The 17,934-nt window shown below is 40.6% G+C and overlaps 1 protein-coding gene across 1 annotated transcript in view; it reads left to right on the top strand.

Annotated features, from left to right (window-relative positions):
- The window catches only part of LOC139814711 (lysosomal acid glucosylceramidase-like), a 102,485-nt gene that overhangs the window by 18,868 nt on the left and 65,683 nt on the right, over positions 1 to 17,934 (top strand). The gene's annotated exons all lie outside the window — the stretch shown is intronic.

Genomic DNA, 17,934 nt, shown 5'->3' with positions numbered 1-17,934 from the left:
AAAAACGTCGTAAAACGTAAAAAACCATATCACTTCGGAGAACATTTTTTCCAAGCGCCAACCATGGTCTCTCTTTTTTTCTCCCTCCCCCCCTCTTTCTCTCTCTCTTTCTCTTTCTGAATGCAAGTACGTTTGGTTGCATGACGTGATCCTCATAAAGTGATCCAACGTGATCAACGAAATGAAGACTGTTTAAATCTCGGAAAGCAAGCTTCACACTTTAAGAACAAAATGTAGAAAGAGTTAAAATGCAACAGTTTTATGAATTAAAATGTAAAACATCGTAACGCGTTTTAGTCGCACTCAAAGGTAGTGCACAGATTGGATCTTCAGAAACGTGACTTTTGGGAAAATATGACCCGAGAGATTCGACATTTCTACACGAACATCGCGATAAATTCGAACATCCGGAACGATTGCAAAAGAGCATGAAAATGCGCGCCGCATAAGAAACGAGTAGTTCCCGATAGCGTTTGAAAAGGATCGCGCGATGCGATAGTCTGCCGCGCCGCGTTCGCTTAAATTTCCCACGATTATCGTGGCCGGTGTTTTATAAACGAACGAATAAACTTACGGGCTCGAATGTGGGCGCTCCTTTAACGGCGACGACGTTTCTTACGTCGTCGGTGCTTTTATCGAAAAGTTAGTGCGCTATGCAACCTCGTATGCAACGATGACGGCCCGCTTTCCGTCCTCACGGATGAGAACGGGGAAAAAGCTTCGGACTCTCGAGCAATTCCACTCGTGATAATATATTAAGTTCGCGATAAGGTCCGCGGACGGAGAAAGAGGGAGACAAAGAGAGAACGTCGCATAATAAATAGCCGTCCGGAGTTCGCGTGAGGCGGACGAGTCGCTAACGATGACATTCGTTTATCACGTGCAGCTGCGGCTTTAACCCTTCATGTGCCTAGCAGCCTGCGCAAATTCCTCGCTTTTTCCATAGCCTCAGATAATATAAAGCAGAGAGAAAGAGAGAGAGAGAGAGAGAGAGAGAGAGAGCAATAATTTCGCTCGTACAAACCGTAATTTGATATTCCCGATGCTACACGGGAGGCCATTACACAGCCCCTGATGAGATTTTTTCTTTTCTTTTTTTGAGAATTAGAACAATTAAGCACTGAAAAAGATATGAAATTAATGAAATTCTCCGTAGAAAAATAGTATATAAAAGAATAGTACAATAATTATGAACCATTTATATCAAAATTATATTTTTAAAATGTTGAAAATTGTATGCCCCATTCATGCGAAAAAAATGATACAGCGGTAAAGCGTAATGTCGCATATAATTGAATTAAATTTCACGGAACTGTAAAGCGCTAATTTTCGGAAGGCGAGCGAGGCGAGCGTAGCAAAGTGCGGAGCTTTCAATACATTTACAACGCCCGCAACACTGCTGACAACAGGAAGATTTCCCATTTCGACGCCAAAGTTGCATTGTCGCTAAAGTTGCGATAGATTGGGCTCTTGTTAGCACTCAATTTCACAACATAATGCGCGTGCAGCTGCAGCTCGCTCTTGTTAATCGCAACTGTGGTAAGGGAAAGAGGCGGAGGAGTGAAATTCCAGCATAGGATTTTTGACATCGACACGAAATCTCAAATAGCTTCCTTCAAACTTCAAGCCGTATAATTTTATCGAAAAGCGAGATCCATTGATATTGCTATTATATGAGTGAGCTGCACAAGAACCACTTAACTAATATGCTAATTAGAGACTTTTATCTCCCTTTAGATCGTAATCCCAGTAATTCTAGATAAAAGAAAAATAGTTCATATTAAATTAATGTCGAGAAATTACAATAATTAACGTTGCCCATGTCAATAGCTAAGCAAAAAATGTAGTCTCATTATCTTTTGTTTAAAAAATTTTTTTAAATTAAAAAGAATTTTTTTCACAGTCATGTTGTATGCCACACATTTTATCATAATGTATGATGTAATGTTACTTTATAGTGGCGTAAAAAGCTGTTGCAGTCTAAACTGCGACTAATCACGGTTAATGTACATAATCGGCCATAAGCCCGATGCAACAAGGTAGAAAATGACGGCCGGCTGCGCGGCGGCCGGTCTGAGGTCTGACTGCTCGCGTCTTTTCTACACTGCAACGGCCGTAACGAGGAGTCGTTTATCACCGGCGATAGTAAAGCCGGAGACCGGACGCTGTTCGATTCATTTAGTTATGTTAACGAAGTATTAACGCGCGCGATAAGCCGCCATCTTCGTGCAAACACGATGAGTTAAGCGCCGATGAAAAGAGAAAAAGGGAGATGTAAGTTTCGCGCGGCGTTTTACACAGCGGCGGACCGGAAGCCGTGTAATTTTTCTTCCGAGTGGCACGTTCAAGAGGCAAACGAACCGTCGGGCGAGTTAATTTATTCCGCAAGCATCGTGACGGGCGATCCCCCTATTAACTCGTTCTCCGCAACTCCGCTTGGCGGTTTAAAGAATTATCGTATGCTAATGCTCGCGATATGCCAGCGATTAAGCCCGGGGAAACGAGATTAAACGACTGATAGTTCTTCATTATTAGTCCGTAATCGGATGAGAAAAATGGCGGTGCTTAAGAGTCAGCTAAATCCGCATTACGCTTTTTTCATAACGTTCGCACTCCATATTTCCATGGTCCAAAGGGTAATTTCGGACGACTGCTCCCCGGGTTTTTAGTAAATTACCGCGACAGATGTTACGATCGGAAGAATTTCCACCAGCTGCCTAGGGACGCCGTTTGCGGTGTGGACGGTCGTTCGTCGTTTTAATTGTAGTCGATCAGCGCGGAATAGTTTGGGACCAGAAATGCTTTAAAACGAGAGCGGGGGCACGATTCTGGACAACGTCGCGGATAATACACCTCGATTTAACGACCGTAAAAAAAAAATGTATAATGTCGAAGCAGACCTCGAGGCAACGCCCGACTCGTCAATCGGGTGCTCTGCCCGGAAAGGAACCCGTCCGCAATTTCCGCGCGCTGCATTTACGAGCCTTTTTTGTCGCTCTTAACCCGCCGAACTTTATACGACATAAACGCGTGCATGAAAGCTAGGGAAAGAAAAACGTCAACCACCGCAAAGCGCGTTAAGATCGAGATCAGTGTAAAAGCGTCGGCCGGTAATGGCTGACGTCGAGGCGTCGTCGTTCACTTAATTTTACTCCGCACATATTTTTGCGCATAAACATCATGCAGTTTATGCGACCATTCGATGCAATGCGTTAACGTTGGCTCGCAATGCTGTCTAAACGAAAAGAAAGACCATAAAAGGTGTACATAAAAGGTGTACATATTTTTTTTATGTCATATTGTTATTTGGTCATTCGCATATTCTTAAAAAAAAGTATTAAGAAGCCAAATTATTTTTTCAAAGCTATATTACGGAAAGATAGAGAGGAGAAAGAACAGGCAGATATATCAAAACGCGTATTGTCTCGTCCCTTTGTCTGACGTCACTCGAGAATTATCTTAATTGGCAAGCGTATGCATTAGACAGCAGTCATTGCGTCGCCCTTCATCAACATGGGGTTTTAATTAAGCGCCACGCATGAGAGTAGAAACTCTTCAGCCACAACGAAACGTGCTCAACGGGGATTACCGTGCATACGAGTCTTCGTAAAATTAGGCTTTTCATTTTCATCCTGGATAGATATATGTTACGTAGTAGACATAAAGATTTACGATTTTATAAAACTGCGCTAATTAAATCCGCGAAATTCCTCGAGGACTATTGTAAAAATCGTAAAATTGAATTTCAAAACCGCGCGACGATGCCTTAAAAGAAAAAGAAATCGCGGTAGTTATACTTTACTTGCTGAAATGTACTGAAAAGCCTGATTTGCGACGTTGTAATTCCATCGAAGTTAGCAAAAGTTAACACGCATGCATTGCAGCGAGCTAAACGTCCGCATTCGCGTCCAAGTTTACCTACAAAACAGAAACTTCGTGACGTATTTGAAGAGCACTTCGGATCTTAACGCGCGCCGTCCCGAATCTTAAGATACATCGGTCTGATTTATTGTGTTTTTCGCGCGATTTAAGAACGTGGACGCTCCGCGTTATCTGTTGTCGCTCGGCTGAACTCCTGACGCGGCGGCCATTCGTGAGAAATTTTTCCAGACGCCGGTATTTCCTGGCTTTATCTGAAAACGACCCCGACAGAGCTAACCTCATTGTACTTCGGTCTTAGCCGCTTTAATTTAAGTTATCATTGCCCGCATTACGACAACTGTTCCTCCTCCTGCTTGACATTTAACCCTAGCCCGGCCACATAGTGGATCGCTGAACGTTTTTTTATTTTCTAGTTTTTACATAATAAAATAATTTTCTAGTTTCTTTATAATAAATTCAGTTTAACTCAAATAATTTTCTTGGCTTGATGATATTATCATAAACATCTTATTCAAATTCTGTATTTCCAATTCCTGCATTACAAGTTTAAAAATATTAATTAGAGTGAAAATGACAATGCGACAAAGTCGAGCCGTCTCACAGACCGAAGTGTGGCGAATTAAGGACTCGGAACTAATTGTAAGTGTGGCTAGCTAGGATTAACTCTGACTTGATCATACGTACGTAATTTTTGCTTGCAAAATATATGCTAGGACTGAAAAACGCCCGTCTTTATTTACAAGCGTGTAATTATGCAGGCAAGCCCAACACCGCTTACGATATGAACGCGCAATTATTCTTCTCATAAAGAGAAAGAGCAGCAGCCAGCCCATTAGCCTGATCGACCAGGCTGTGCGGCATCAAACGCGACAACAGGCACTCCTTGCTTATTCCGCGCGTACATCACGTGTCGGGCATCAAAGTGGTAGACATCATGCAAATATCGTGATGGTAAATCGGGCTGCGTAGCGTGCCTAGAAGCTCGGGGTCCTTAAACCGTGACACGACGAACGATGAGCTCCGGGTAGGATAACGCCTCGTCCCTCGTCCTCGTCGGATTATCCCTTCGCTGATATTTCTCGAATGAACTCGTTGGGATAATTCGGAATACGATCCTCGGCGCTCTCATCTATCCAGGGCGGCTAAATGGATTTTTTTGGTTAATCTACGTGTCCGCTCAGCGTCGTCATAACTGTCGGCGACGAAACGATGTGGAATGCAACCTCACAGATAAGCTTGAGCGCTCTCTCTCTCTCTCTCTCTCTCTCTCTTTCTCTTTCTCACACACCCCTTTCTCCTATCCTCTCCTCTCCTTTCGTCGACACCGAAGCTGTCGTACTCGATTATTTGTTTGCCTAATCCTCCGACCGTGACGTCTTACACACGCCGACGATTTCGAGGATTTCGCGCCAGTTTCGCCACTAATCGCCGAATTAATCTTTTATGCTAGACGCAAGTCTTCTCTCCCGCTGTCTAACGTTGATAATCCGCGCGAAGCTGGTACATTGCGCGTTTAGCGTTAAACATAATCAGGCCCGCTTGGATTTCATTCGTCTGTCACAAAAAACATCTGTAAAATAGGAAAAGATTAGCATTTGTAAAGTAGAAAATATTATAAAAAGTAAACGTATATGCGGTTTTCATAACTTTTCATCTAACGATTTGCTTTTTTTCATTAAAATTGGTTAAAACATTTTATACCGGAAAAGTATTTGCGCATGCAGAGAAAATATTAAGCCAAGATATTAATGCGCGCCTGCGGTTTCGTCGAGAATTTACGAATTGCATCGGTGAAACGTCAGAGCCGGAGATGTACTGGGTACGCATAGTAATTACCGCGGTGAAACCAGGTCAACTCCCTTACGCCCTCGAAAGTTCTCCTTTTTTTTTTCAGTTTGCTTCTCCGGCGTAACGGTCGAACTTCCGGTTCCGCGGTACCCATCCCGGATACGTAATGAAAATGGGTGGCTTGCCAGTCCACCGCCGTCACTTAAAGTGCGAATATCAAAGTCTGTGTTCTATCTGTGCCGCGCTGTGTAGCCTATTTACTTACTCGTCGCGTGGCTATAGAATTTCGTTCGCCTGCTCCATCAAGGAAAGTTTTTTCATTAGACCTGATGACGAGATGGACACGCGCATAATTGCTACGTGGTACGTTCCACCGAGCCATATAACCATTGCGTCCCTGAAAAAAGTCGTCTGATGGATGGACACGGTTGGAAATGTTGGTATATCGCCCATCCGAGCCCCACGTACATAGATTAGCGCAGACGCTGAAAGGGACTGGGTCAGAGAACATCTGGGATCCCGTAACCCTGAACCTTTCGTAGCCGCAATCAAAATTCGCTGGACCGATATACAGGGGTTTTTCCCCACGTGTTCTTGTACTTGAAGATTCTTTGATCGATTAGGAACTGATTTTTCACAAATTAAATTTATTCACTTTTATCTATTCTTTACTTAACACCTGGCATCGATATTTCTTCTCTCGCGCGTTGAGAGAAACGCTATAAGAAAGTTCGGACGTACTTTCTTAGAGCGTTAGAATTCTCGTTTTTACGGGGAACTTCTCCTGGAGATTCGATCGCGTGACTAGTTTCGCAAGACGATCGCGATGCTCGAAAGTTTTCAGGCAAGTACGACTTGTAGAAAACGCACATACATATTGTTACGTTTTGTCGATATCGATTCGCGCGCCGCGGTCCGGAGAAAAAACTCTTTCAATCGAGATCGCGAATTGCTTTCGAGAGGCAACGAAAATAAATATCCGGAGTCCTATATTTGTTAACCGGACGCCCGCCGGCAGCCGGGCATAAAGATTTCCTTCCGAGTGAGATAAGAGGTTCTGAGAGCTAATTAAAGTTTTCGGGAGAATGTAGACCACCTAGTGAAGAGAGTTTCCGACGGAGTGAAAACTTGGTCGCTATCGGGGCATGCTTCAACTTTGAGGTATGACAGGCTAGATATCCATCAGTTGTACGTCACGAACTCCCAATCGACATTACCCTCTATCGACGATACGTTTTATAACGATGATATTAACGAGTAACATTTTCACGAAATATTTTGTGATATAAAAAAATCGTTGTCGAGGGAGAGAGAGAGAGAGAGAGAAAGATTAAATTAAATCACAATTAAATTATGCTACTGAGGTAAATATACTAACTGTCTACTGAAATATCGATGATGTATCTAAAAATTCTCAGAAATATATATTATATTCCGGAAGAAAAAAGAATAGATATTTTTTTATAATAAATTTTATTAACAAATCTTCTTCGACATCTCTGTATCATCATATTATTCGTTGGATCGTATTGTAGCCATCGATACACGACAACGTTACGTTATCGAGAAACGTGATGCGGTATAAGAGACGATATATATATGCTCTTCGATAATTTTCATCATACATATCGTGCACTTCTTTCATGAGCGCGCGCGTTAAATCCTGCATCCTCATCACGGAAGGAGGATAGGTTGTAATAACTATAAATATCAGTAGGTGTGGTCAATTTAATTTTGATTACACGGCACTACGGCGAGTCGACGTAATGAATAGGTGTTCAAGCTGATAACGTTGAATCCCGGCATTCTACCTGCCGGAAAGCCCCGCGCTAGCTTATTGTTCGGCTCGCACGGCTCGCATAAATCTTCGGCTCCCTGTGGACAACTAAAGGTACTCCTTGCGAACTGAGAACCAGGTAACTTTTGTCGAAAACTTTCGAACGAAATTGCAAGCATCGTTCCGTACGAGGAGAACGGGGATGACTCTCCCCCCCCCCTTTATAACTAAGCCCAACTCGACGCTTCGACAGTAAAAGAGAGAAATAAACGCAAAGTTTCGCACGTGCGAGAGAAAACAAACGGGAGTTTAATGTTCAGCGGTGATGTAACATGTTCGGAAAGCATCTCAATTGATATTATCATTTATCACTGAGTTGAAAAAGATGAATCTTTTAAATTATTGAAAATAGTTTCTCTAAATCACTATCGATTAATGTCGACAATATTTTATCTTTATTTATTTAGATATTCAATGGTGACGTAAAATGTTTAAAAAACATCTCAATTGGCATTATTACCATTTATTATCGACCTAAAAAGATGAATCTTTTAAAATATTAAAAATAATTTCCGTAAATATTACTATCGATTAATGTTGACAATATTTTATATTTTTATTTCGTTGAATCTATCCTCATTACACGTACGATTAATGATGCGGATGAAAGATGTTACGTCATTGTCACAACTGTCAACTGAATCGCGCGCATAGAGCCGTCGCGGCATCCCGTTGGACGCGCGCCAACGTGCGAACCTCCGATAACGGCATTCCGCTTTTCGCAATTAGACACGTTGTTACGGACAGCAAAATCGAGACACTCGTCTGCTACGGAAATAGAGATCTCTTTTTTGCGATCGCGGCGCTACGCGCTATACGCGCCATTGCGCCGGACGTTAAGTATGGTAATGAGTTTCAACGCATACGCTGGCCAATAGTCATCAATTATTCTGAATAATGGCATGCAAATAGGGCACAGCGTAGGCAATTAATGTCACTATTTGCGGAGGCTTATCCCTGGTGTATAGGACGCAGCAAAGCCGCAGCCGACGGTCCTATATTTGTCGATCGTACGCGGGTATAACGCGCGACGCTCATTGGGAACTCGACAAACACGCGATACTGATCATTCCGTTGTGCGCAGCGTACCCCCCGCAGCTCGTAGATCGGTATAATAACCTCGTCCCTCAAAACGCTTGTACACGTACACGGCTTAATTGAGCCACAGTATCCGGCGCGACGCGAGTCTCGCGCGAAATGACGCGATGGTGTGCATATCCGCTGCGAATGCGCTTAGCTCTTCGCTTATATTGGTTTCGTCTGTACATGAAATTTGCAAAAAGCGTCCCAAACTGCGAACAACCTTAATTTTCAGATCTACAAAATTATGCAGCGATATCCTGATTAAATTAGATTGATCTACAAACTGGTCGAAGAACCACCAAGGTAATAAGTCATTCTGTGGATAAAAATAAATGTCTATTTGCAAATTGGAAATTTCTTAAATAAAATAAAATGACATTTTATTATTCATCTAAGTTCAAATGAACATAAAACAGTTTAGACAAGATCATCGCAAATTGATGTATAAATTAATTGTAAGTGTAAATTATGCACACAAAAAATCCGTATAAGAGAGAGAAAAAAAAGAGAGAGAGAGAGAGAGAGAGACGTCTGCAAGTTTTAAAATATTTAAGAAGAAGAAAGAGAGATTCTCCCATATCATATATATTGTTCTATTCCAGCATCGGTCTGCTCGCTCCATTTGACATGATGCATTTACCGCAAGCGGCATCATTAACACATTGCGCCCCGCGGTGCGAATCGCCGTCGACGGCCGCGCCCGAGGTATACACGCGTTCTGCCAATTAACGGGCCGGAAATGGTCGCATAAGCGTCTCTTTCGCTCGAAATAATTAGCTGCAACGTCCTATAAATATCGGCCCCGGCGATATCGCCGCGTCGCGTCGGCGTCCCACGGAAAAGGTGATTACAAAGCGATGAAGTGCGCGCGGTCGGCCGGTGAATAACCGATGTCGGAAACGGTTTAATCTCCGCCTGTCATTTCGCGCTCGCTCGTCGCTGCCCGCGAAATTTTATCAGCCCTCATTACGGCGTTGCTTTAACGAACGATCCATACATTTAGCGGTCCCCGTCCGGCCCCCCGCACACCCTCCGTCCCTTCCTCGCTCTCCTCTCTCACTTCCGCGCGAAATAATCAACGGGTCGGAATGTATATTAATTATGAGTACGATGTATAACTTTAGCGGAATAATATCCGTTGAGTACCGTCATCGCGGGACCGGGTCACAGTCGCCCCGATGATCGATGGCTTTTCGCTCATAAATTGATACCGGAGACGCGTTTATCTCGCGCGCATGACCCGGTGGCCCGAACAACGGGGCAAAACACCCTCAGTGCACCCTCAGTACGTCGAATTATGATAAACGCGCGTAGTTCATTATCGTTAACAATTATCAGTAATAATAAGCTGTACGAAAATTCACTTCTATTTATTACGATTCTTCGAAAAGACCGAAAGATCGAAGCTCTGCCTTGACAAGGAACATGATGGATACAATTTTAGAATTTTATACAAATGTCGAAAGTGTCTCTGTAGATGACACCGTAATCAACAGATTTTGTAAGCAATTGTGTCCCCCGCAGAGATGACTGATCCACACAGTCATTTAAGTTTAGCGAAACCCACGGATCCGAGCTCGGTACACTGCGGACACTCACATACATTTAGACATTACACTCACATACACATTTTTTTTTATGACGTCAGCGCATTAAACTCATAATTTGATAAAAAGTGGGGAATAAAATCTAATTAAAGAATATGAAAGAGTAAGAACAAGATCCATATACATGTTTGATGTATAGCTTGAACTGGAATAGGGAAAATTTATTGAATTTATTCTTTATTTATATGCTATTTTTATTTATGTGCCATTTATATTTATACACTTATTTTTTATTTACACATGTAATGATTATTTTTTTACGCTTGACGCAATGCACGAACGAGTCGCGAATGACTTGCGGATCTCGCGAACGATTTTTTGACATTAATTCCACATTGCTTTTCATCGCCCGGCGTCTCATCCTTATCCCTCCTTCGGGCCACTGTCTTCCTTTCTCTCGTTTACTTAAATCTCGCTCGTGAGACTAAAAAGTGTGCATTAGCGTAATTTACGGCCCGATAAATCAACCAGCTCGCCATCGCGGGAACAATTCCGCGGCAGGAAAAAAGGAACGAGGTTTGGCCCGGGCGTGCGAAAATAGAGGTACGGCAGGGGCCCGGGGCGCGCAGGAGGAAGTCTTCTTTCCCCGGACCGTAATTTTATACACGCTCGCGCGTTCGTTTCTCGCGTCCCACGCCCGCATTCCGAGAGCACGATGTATGATAACCGAATATACTGGCTGCTTTTATTGTTATCGCGCGAACGTCACTTCGCGCCCGACGTATACGCGCGCGTAAAACAATCGCCGTCCGCCTCTCTCTCTCTCTCTCTTTTTTCTGCTGTCGAAAAATCCGCGCTTATTTTTCCGGCTTATCAACCACCGTGACATATTCATACACGCTGACAGGAGGGTGGCCTATTTAACGACTTAACAGCAACCGCGATGCATTAGATTCGATGCGCGTTTTTTTTTTATCACCGCTCTACTTGGTGCTAGGCGATTTCACGTTAGGGTGCCGAATCTCTTCTTCGCAAGTATTAAAATTAATTTATCGGTTTGCGTTATTTTACAACCTAAAAATAATTTTTTTTTTTACATTTATCTTAAAATATACAACATATACTATCTTTCTCTAAAGAAAGTAAAAAGAAAAGAATTATTTGATTTTGAATGAGAGATACACTGGTGTAGGTACTATTTCCAATATAGTAAGCGAGTTAGATGCCGTCGGTATTTAAACGCCTAGCAACTAGCAACACTGCTGTAGCCGCACATCGAGCGGGCAATTAGCGCAACAGCGGTGACAGAGCTGAACGGCAATTTTTTGTCCGATCGACGATCAAGCCAGGCCAGGTCCAGCTGAATCCCTGAATTGAAGAGGTATTTGAAAGGGTTGAATGATTGCGCGCGGGATACGGCGGATGCGACGGGTGCGGCGGCGAGACGGGGCTCGCGGTGCGACCCAATTTTCGTGAGATTGTGATCAGGCGACCGGAAAACCCCTATAGCTATAGGAGGGAACGGGCAAAGAGAACCTTGCCTGGGATTCGAGCGGCTGTCCAAGCGGCCGCGGGAATCGTATTTACGATATTGCCGGCCCGTTCCCGCAACTGCTTTACCGTACGACGCCGTCCGCCAGGAAATAACGGCGGCTGGTAGCTCTCGACGTCATCGGGATGAGCGAGAGCGAAACTTGATTTGTGTTGTCGGTATATATATCGATTTGAACGGGGAACTCCCGCGGACGATGCGATGGCACGTGCAATATCGGCTCATCGCGATTCTGCCGCAAACCCTGATCCCCCGATCGCGACGTAAATATCGCGACAAGAAATATCGCGGACGCATCCGCGCTTCGCGCGCAAACGTAAATGAAATTCGAAGATATCGTTAATCCGCGATCATCGAAATGTCGCAGTTTTGTTCTCGTTGCGATGGAATATTAATATTATTTACGTTCAATGCGACATTATATAAACCACGAATTAATAGCGAAAATGTTTTATTGGAATGTGTCCGAAAGCGGGAAAAGCAGATTTTAAATAATATACTTATAAATGTGAACCAGAATAATTACATTTCTATAAAAAATACTCTAGTTTAATCCAACTATTTTCACGAAACACGAACCGTTGTCCTATTGCTCTTTATTAATCCGGCAATACAAGTATAGATCAGACTGCGTAGAGTGAGTCTCTATATTGACAAGTTCAATTTAAGCGGAGAAATAAGAAGACTCGTGCGATTCCCTTTAATAATACGCTATAACACCGGCTGATTCGTGTTCAAGCAGCTGGATATCGACTGGATATTGAGTTCAATGGAGAGACCCGTAGTGCAAAATGCCGCGTTAACATCAAATTCAAACGTGATAGATTATTCAATGCGCTATAAAATGTAATATCTATATTATATCCGGCGGTGTAATCAAATTTTATTAAATATTGCCGGTATTTTATTCTCGGCACGTTCATATGCCCAAAACGATTTTCACGCTTTTTCAGGCTGATTTGCTCACCGTTATTTTAACGATATGAACTATTTTTCGAGAGGCGATTGAAAAATTAATTATATATTCAAAAACAGATGACGCGCGCCGTGATTTGTTTTCGCGTGGAAGGTATTTGAGGTGAAGAAATATTTAAAAAAGACGTGTCATTTCTGATTAGATAAAAACCGTCTATTTTTATGCAATAAAAGGAACTGTAAATAATTTCAATTGTCAGATATTGAATCAGGAAAGTGTTTGGGATGAAGGAAATATTTAAAAAAAGATGTGTCATTTCTGATAAAATAAAAATTACCTCATATTTTTATGCGATAAAAGGAACTGTAAATAATATCGATTAATGGACATTAATTCAATATCTAATATTGAAATAAAATTACGGTATTTGAATATAATAATATATTTGACTGTTTATAGAAATTAATGCGGGTCACAAAGGGTTAAGGGACATTGTCCGAAGTATTCAGAAAACATGCACAATGAATTTACGTTAGCTGTCCGGTAACATGAGCACGCGTGTTCTCGGCAAGTCCACAACTAGTTGCGCTATCGATTGCGTCCAACTTCCGTGGAAATTGCGGACAGTATTTAATCGGCCGCGGAGCAGAGTTTAACGATACTCGGATGATAGATTGTCGGTTGGTGCGTCCAAAGAACGTGGCTGAAATGGGGATCCGATAATAATGTATTGTCATCAGTTAAGAATTTTAACAATTACTTTAATTGCTTTATTATTTCATTACACATATTAAAAAGTAAAAAATTAAATATTCATACATTAGTTTTCATATTTCATATCTTTATTATGTTCTATCGTGTATACTTTAATAATGATTAAAAATAATTTCCTACGTTCTGTAAAGTTGAAATTCTCATTTTTATTGCCCATTGTAGGGCAAAACTGCGAGGACAGGAGAATTTGTAAGAGTCAACGCTCCGCTTAAAAAACAAAAACGTTAATGTCGAATTTCAAACGTGTGTCGCGAAGAAAAGTTCAACCGCAGAAGTGTGGTTGCGCACACGAATGTACGGAGCGGGAAATTAGACCGAGTTTCACCGACCGCAACTTATTGAAATCTTAATGCATTCGTTTTTCACGAAAGAGGTGTCAGGGAGCTTCGCGGTTTCTCGCCACGCCAAGAAGTTTACGGACGCGCGCAAGTGCATTTCCCACAGGCATCCTCGCCGAGCACTCCCACAGGAGAGACCGAGTTATTACCGCTATCAAAGGTGGCGGATAAGCTTGGTGGGTGTCCCTTCCGGATTTCGCGAGGCGCTCCTGGATTCGCGCGAGCCATTACTAGGTAGATCCTTCTCCCTTGAAGGTGCTCCCTGTAGAACGTTTAACACGATTTTTACCGTTGTAAGAGCAAGCAAAAATGCACATTATACTAACGGACATGAACGAGAGAGAGAGAGAGAGAGAGAGAGAAAGAGAAATTTATTTCTTTATTTTTATTCATGTTAAATACTCCTACATTTATAATTATATATCTTCATTATAACGTATGTTGAAAACAATATTGAAACAGTTAAAGTACGAAAACTTTCGTAAACCGCTATATGCTTACTATATTCCTAGCACTCCGTATATTTTCGTGTAATATCTTTCGCGAACATTAATGCGCGGAAATCACACGTAAAGAATAAATGGCTTTCCAATATCGCGAGATTTAACCGGGCGAGCCGTTTTAAAAAATACCGAAAAGCAGTTTGCTTTTGCGCGAAATATATGTGATGACTGCGTGTGCCTCTATCAAGATGGCATCACTAATTAGCCGCGCGCAGACAAACGTGCTTTTTCGCGAGCGCTTGGCCGCGTGACTAAAAATATATAAACTAATTCAGCAACAAGACTTATTACCCTAGCTTATCGGCTGATCGCTCTCATCAGTCAATTTGGGTACATCGTGAAGTCACTTCCGACTCACAGAGAGTCGCGTATGGTGGCAGAAGGTATTTGAGAAACCCGTCCACACCATACTCCTCTCCATTTCACACCATAAAAAAGAGAGCGTGAATGAATAAAAAGGAATATGGAAGCATAGGGAGATTAACAAGTGAAAAGCATATTTTAAGTTATTTGTGGTTTCTTTTGGTCATGAAAATGTGGGATATTGTGATGTAGCGGATTGCTTACAATAAGCATATTGCAAAGAGTTCTAGCAGGCCGAACAAGAAACGCGCAATACGACAGTAATACGTTCGTTGCAGGTTGTAAGAACAAAGGTAAGAACAAAGGTAAGAACGAATTAGTTCTTTCTTTCTTTATTTGGAACTACTCTCTTAATATGATTCTTATTTTCTGCGTAAACTCCGTTTACTCTTGTAATCTTGATGAGTAATCGGCGAGTAGGGACGGCGGGGGCCGAGGGTGCAGGCGACGACACGGACGCGTTATTGGACGAATGTTCTTCCGGTTCCGGCACATTTATATGGGTGGCCTCGACTTGACCCTGACTCTTATTAAGCTAGCATTCGAGCATCGAATTCACTACTCGCGTATAAGAGGCGTCTCAACCTCTTAATTTGGTGTGCGCGCAACCGGAGCGGCGACCACGGCGTCGACCCATTGATTGCGTCTGGCAATACGCAAGAAAAAGTAAAGAAAGATCATTTTTTTCTGGTTTTAAATTTCTTTAGAATAAACTCACTTACCTGTGTTAAAATCTCAGTCTCACTAGATAGTTAAGTCGACGGCTATTTTAACGACTGTTATCATGTTTGCGACCTTCTGCAACGCACCCGTAAACGCGATTTTAATTTTAATCCTATATGTTTCTCTTTTGTTGTTAAATTATTATTAGTTCTGTCAATTAACGGCGCATTCAAGGTAAGGAAGCTCTTTTCTTTTGTGGGCGTAGATGATGTAATAAGGATCGCAGCGACGGGGATTTACAATCAGGTACTTTATGACTATTAGATACCTATCGCCCTGAGGGAGGTGCGTAACTAACGTTTTCGGTTTTTATTCTAGGCAAGAAGGCGAAGTTCGCCCTGACGGAGGCGCGCGATTAGCGGTTCGCGACGCTCGCAAAGGGAGAGAAGATTCGACTAACTAACTCTGTCAATTCATAAACTGATATAATTCGGCTAAATCCTCGCACTGATTGACTGGTAATGATTATCTTCCCGTGCGAACCACGCGAACCGTGAACTCTAGCGAAATGCTTGTGTATAAAATAAAATATCACTGTATAAGATAAAATATCATTATATTGGGGTAGCATTGTTTAATCTTTTTTTAACACTTTTCTCTGCAGCGGCATAAAGTTACGTGTTCGAATGTTCAAAAATTGATAACTTTTTATCTAAACTGTGAATCGATCTGAAATTTAGCCCCAAACTTTGAAAGAAAATACAGAATATATTCAATTCTTATCAACTTCGTAGAATTTTGACACATCATCCTTAATTAGAACATCCTTAATTAAAAGTATTTTTTCTTGAATTTTTCCATTATGAACCTGGCCAATTTTTTTGCGGATATTTTCATCATTGATAGTCAAGGGGTTATTATCAAATGAGAGATATCTGTCTTCTGTAAGAAAAAAAGAATAACACTTAATGTAAGAATAACATTCTATTCTTTAATTAAAAATATTATAAATATGTTAATTTAACATAAATTGTGTTTTCAGATAGCGACCATGTGTTACAATTTTGTGTTAATTTTTTACATATTACTTGTGTTATTTATTTGCATATTTGCCTTTTATTAAATTAACATAAAAATTAGAAGGGATAACTTGGAACGTGTAAAATGTGTTAAATTTAAAACTGTTTACTTTGTACGAAAGCATACAGCTTACCTTTTTTTTACTTCTTCTTTGTTGTTGATTTATTGTTTTCGTAAACGTTTTGTATAACTGCTGCTGTTGCTGCTTTAGACCTAGGAAAGAACGGTTGTTGAGGTCCTTTAGGAAAGAGCACATAAGGCTTAAACTCTAAAACCGACAAAATAAGTTATAATATAATAAATGCTTTTATTATACAAAATTGCGTATAAGAAGAAAGAAAGAGAAAAAGAGAGGGACGCGTTTCTTTTTATTCTAGAGTAGGGAAGACCAGGGACAAAAATAACGCGGGATGAACGTAACAAACGCAATTATTTAAATGATTTAAATTATTTAAATTTTAATGATAAACTTATCATTCTTGTACGAATCTATCCGCTGCTGTACATCATCTTTTGAATGCCCCTTCCACCTCAGTAGCGTTCGAAACTCGGTGTTGAAAGATTAATTATGTATTTATTGCGTCGCGTCGACGCCATAAAAACACGGGCAAAATAAGTTTTTTTAGTTTCTCAATATTTTATTGGAAATTTGGTTTACCCCCTTATTTATTGTTTATTATAAATCAATAATTATTCCTTTAAGTAGTTTGGTACATACATGAAAACAATAGAAAGTTAGTTTTTAAAAATAAAAATCAATGTTCGAAAAATTCTAGCGGTTGAGATGAAAGTAACAGTCTGTTACTTTTGTTTCAAAAGTAATCATTGTTATTGATGTTGATTTTCATTCATTTATACCTATATATGTTTTTTTGATAAAAATACTCTTATTATTAATTCAGAGACCGAATATACGAAAGAGGAAAACTGAGGTTTAGCAAACGCTCGAAATGTATGAATTGCGACAGAAGAAGTCCTGCTTGATGAGGCTTGCACTAATAACAAATTTTACTATATTTGCCATAATTATCTCTCTGAGTAGTGTTCTTTCTTAATTTTGTAGCAGATACCAAAGTATTCCATACTTTTCTTTTATTCATTTCTTATTTTTTTAGTTTATATTAATATCGATGTCAAGACTAAAGGTAAGAACAATTATAACAAATCTCGATCTTTATTTTACACTATAAACTTGAATTATAAAATAAATTAGAAAATATACTTGTAAAAAAAAAGTTATACGAAATACACACTGGGGTGCGAGAGACCCCTGACATATTTTAAGTGTTAATTATTACCAAACCAACAAATAATTTATTGATTCGGCAGTTGCTACCTATTGAAGACTCCAAATTTTTTTTACAAGGCGGTCGTATCTCTCTTATTTATTTATTCTACCAATGATATAGTTTCAAACTTTATTTGGAGTTTTGAAGACTCCAGTGTATATACTTATTAACATATTTGTTAATATATTTATAAATATATTAACATTATATTAATAATAATGTTATTCTGAGTACTTTATACATACTATTTATTTAATCTTGAGAAATCTAAAAATGTTAATCAGAAGTGAATACATTTTTTTATTTTTATATCAGCAGC

Source organism: Temnothorax longispinosus, chromosome 6, assembly GCF_030848805.1.
Source record: "Temnothorax longispinosus isolate EJ_2023e chromosome 6, Tlon_JGU_v1, whole genome shotgun sequence".
NCBI lineage: Eukaryota > Metazoa > Arthropoda > Insecta > Hymenoptera > Formicidae > Temnothorax > Temnothorax longispinosus.
This window is presented reverse-complemented; position numbering and strand designations above follow the sequence as displayed.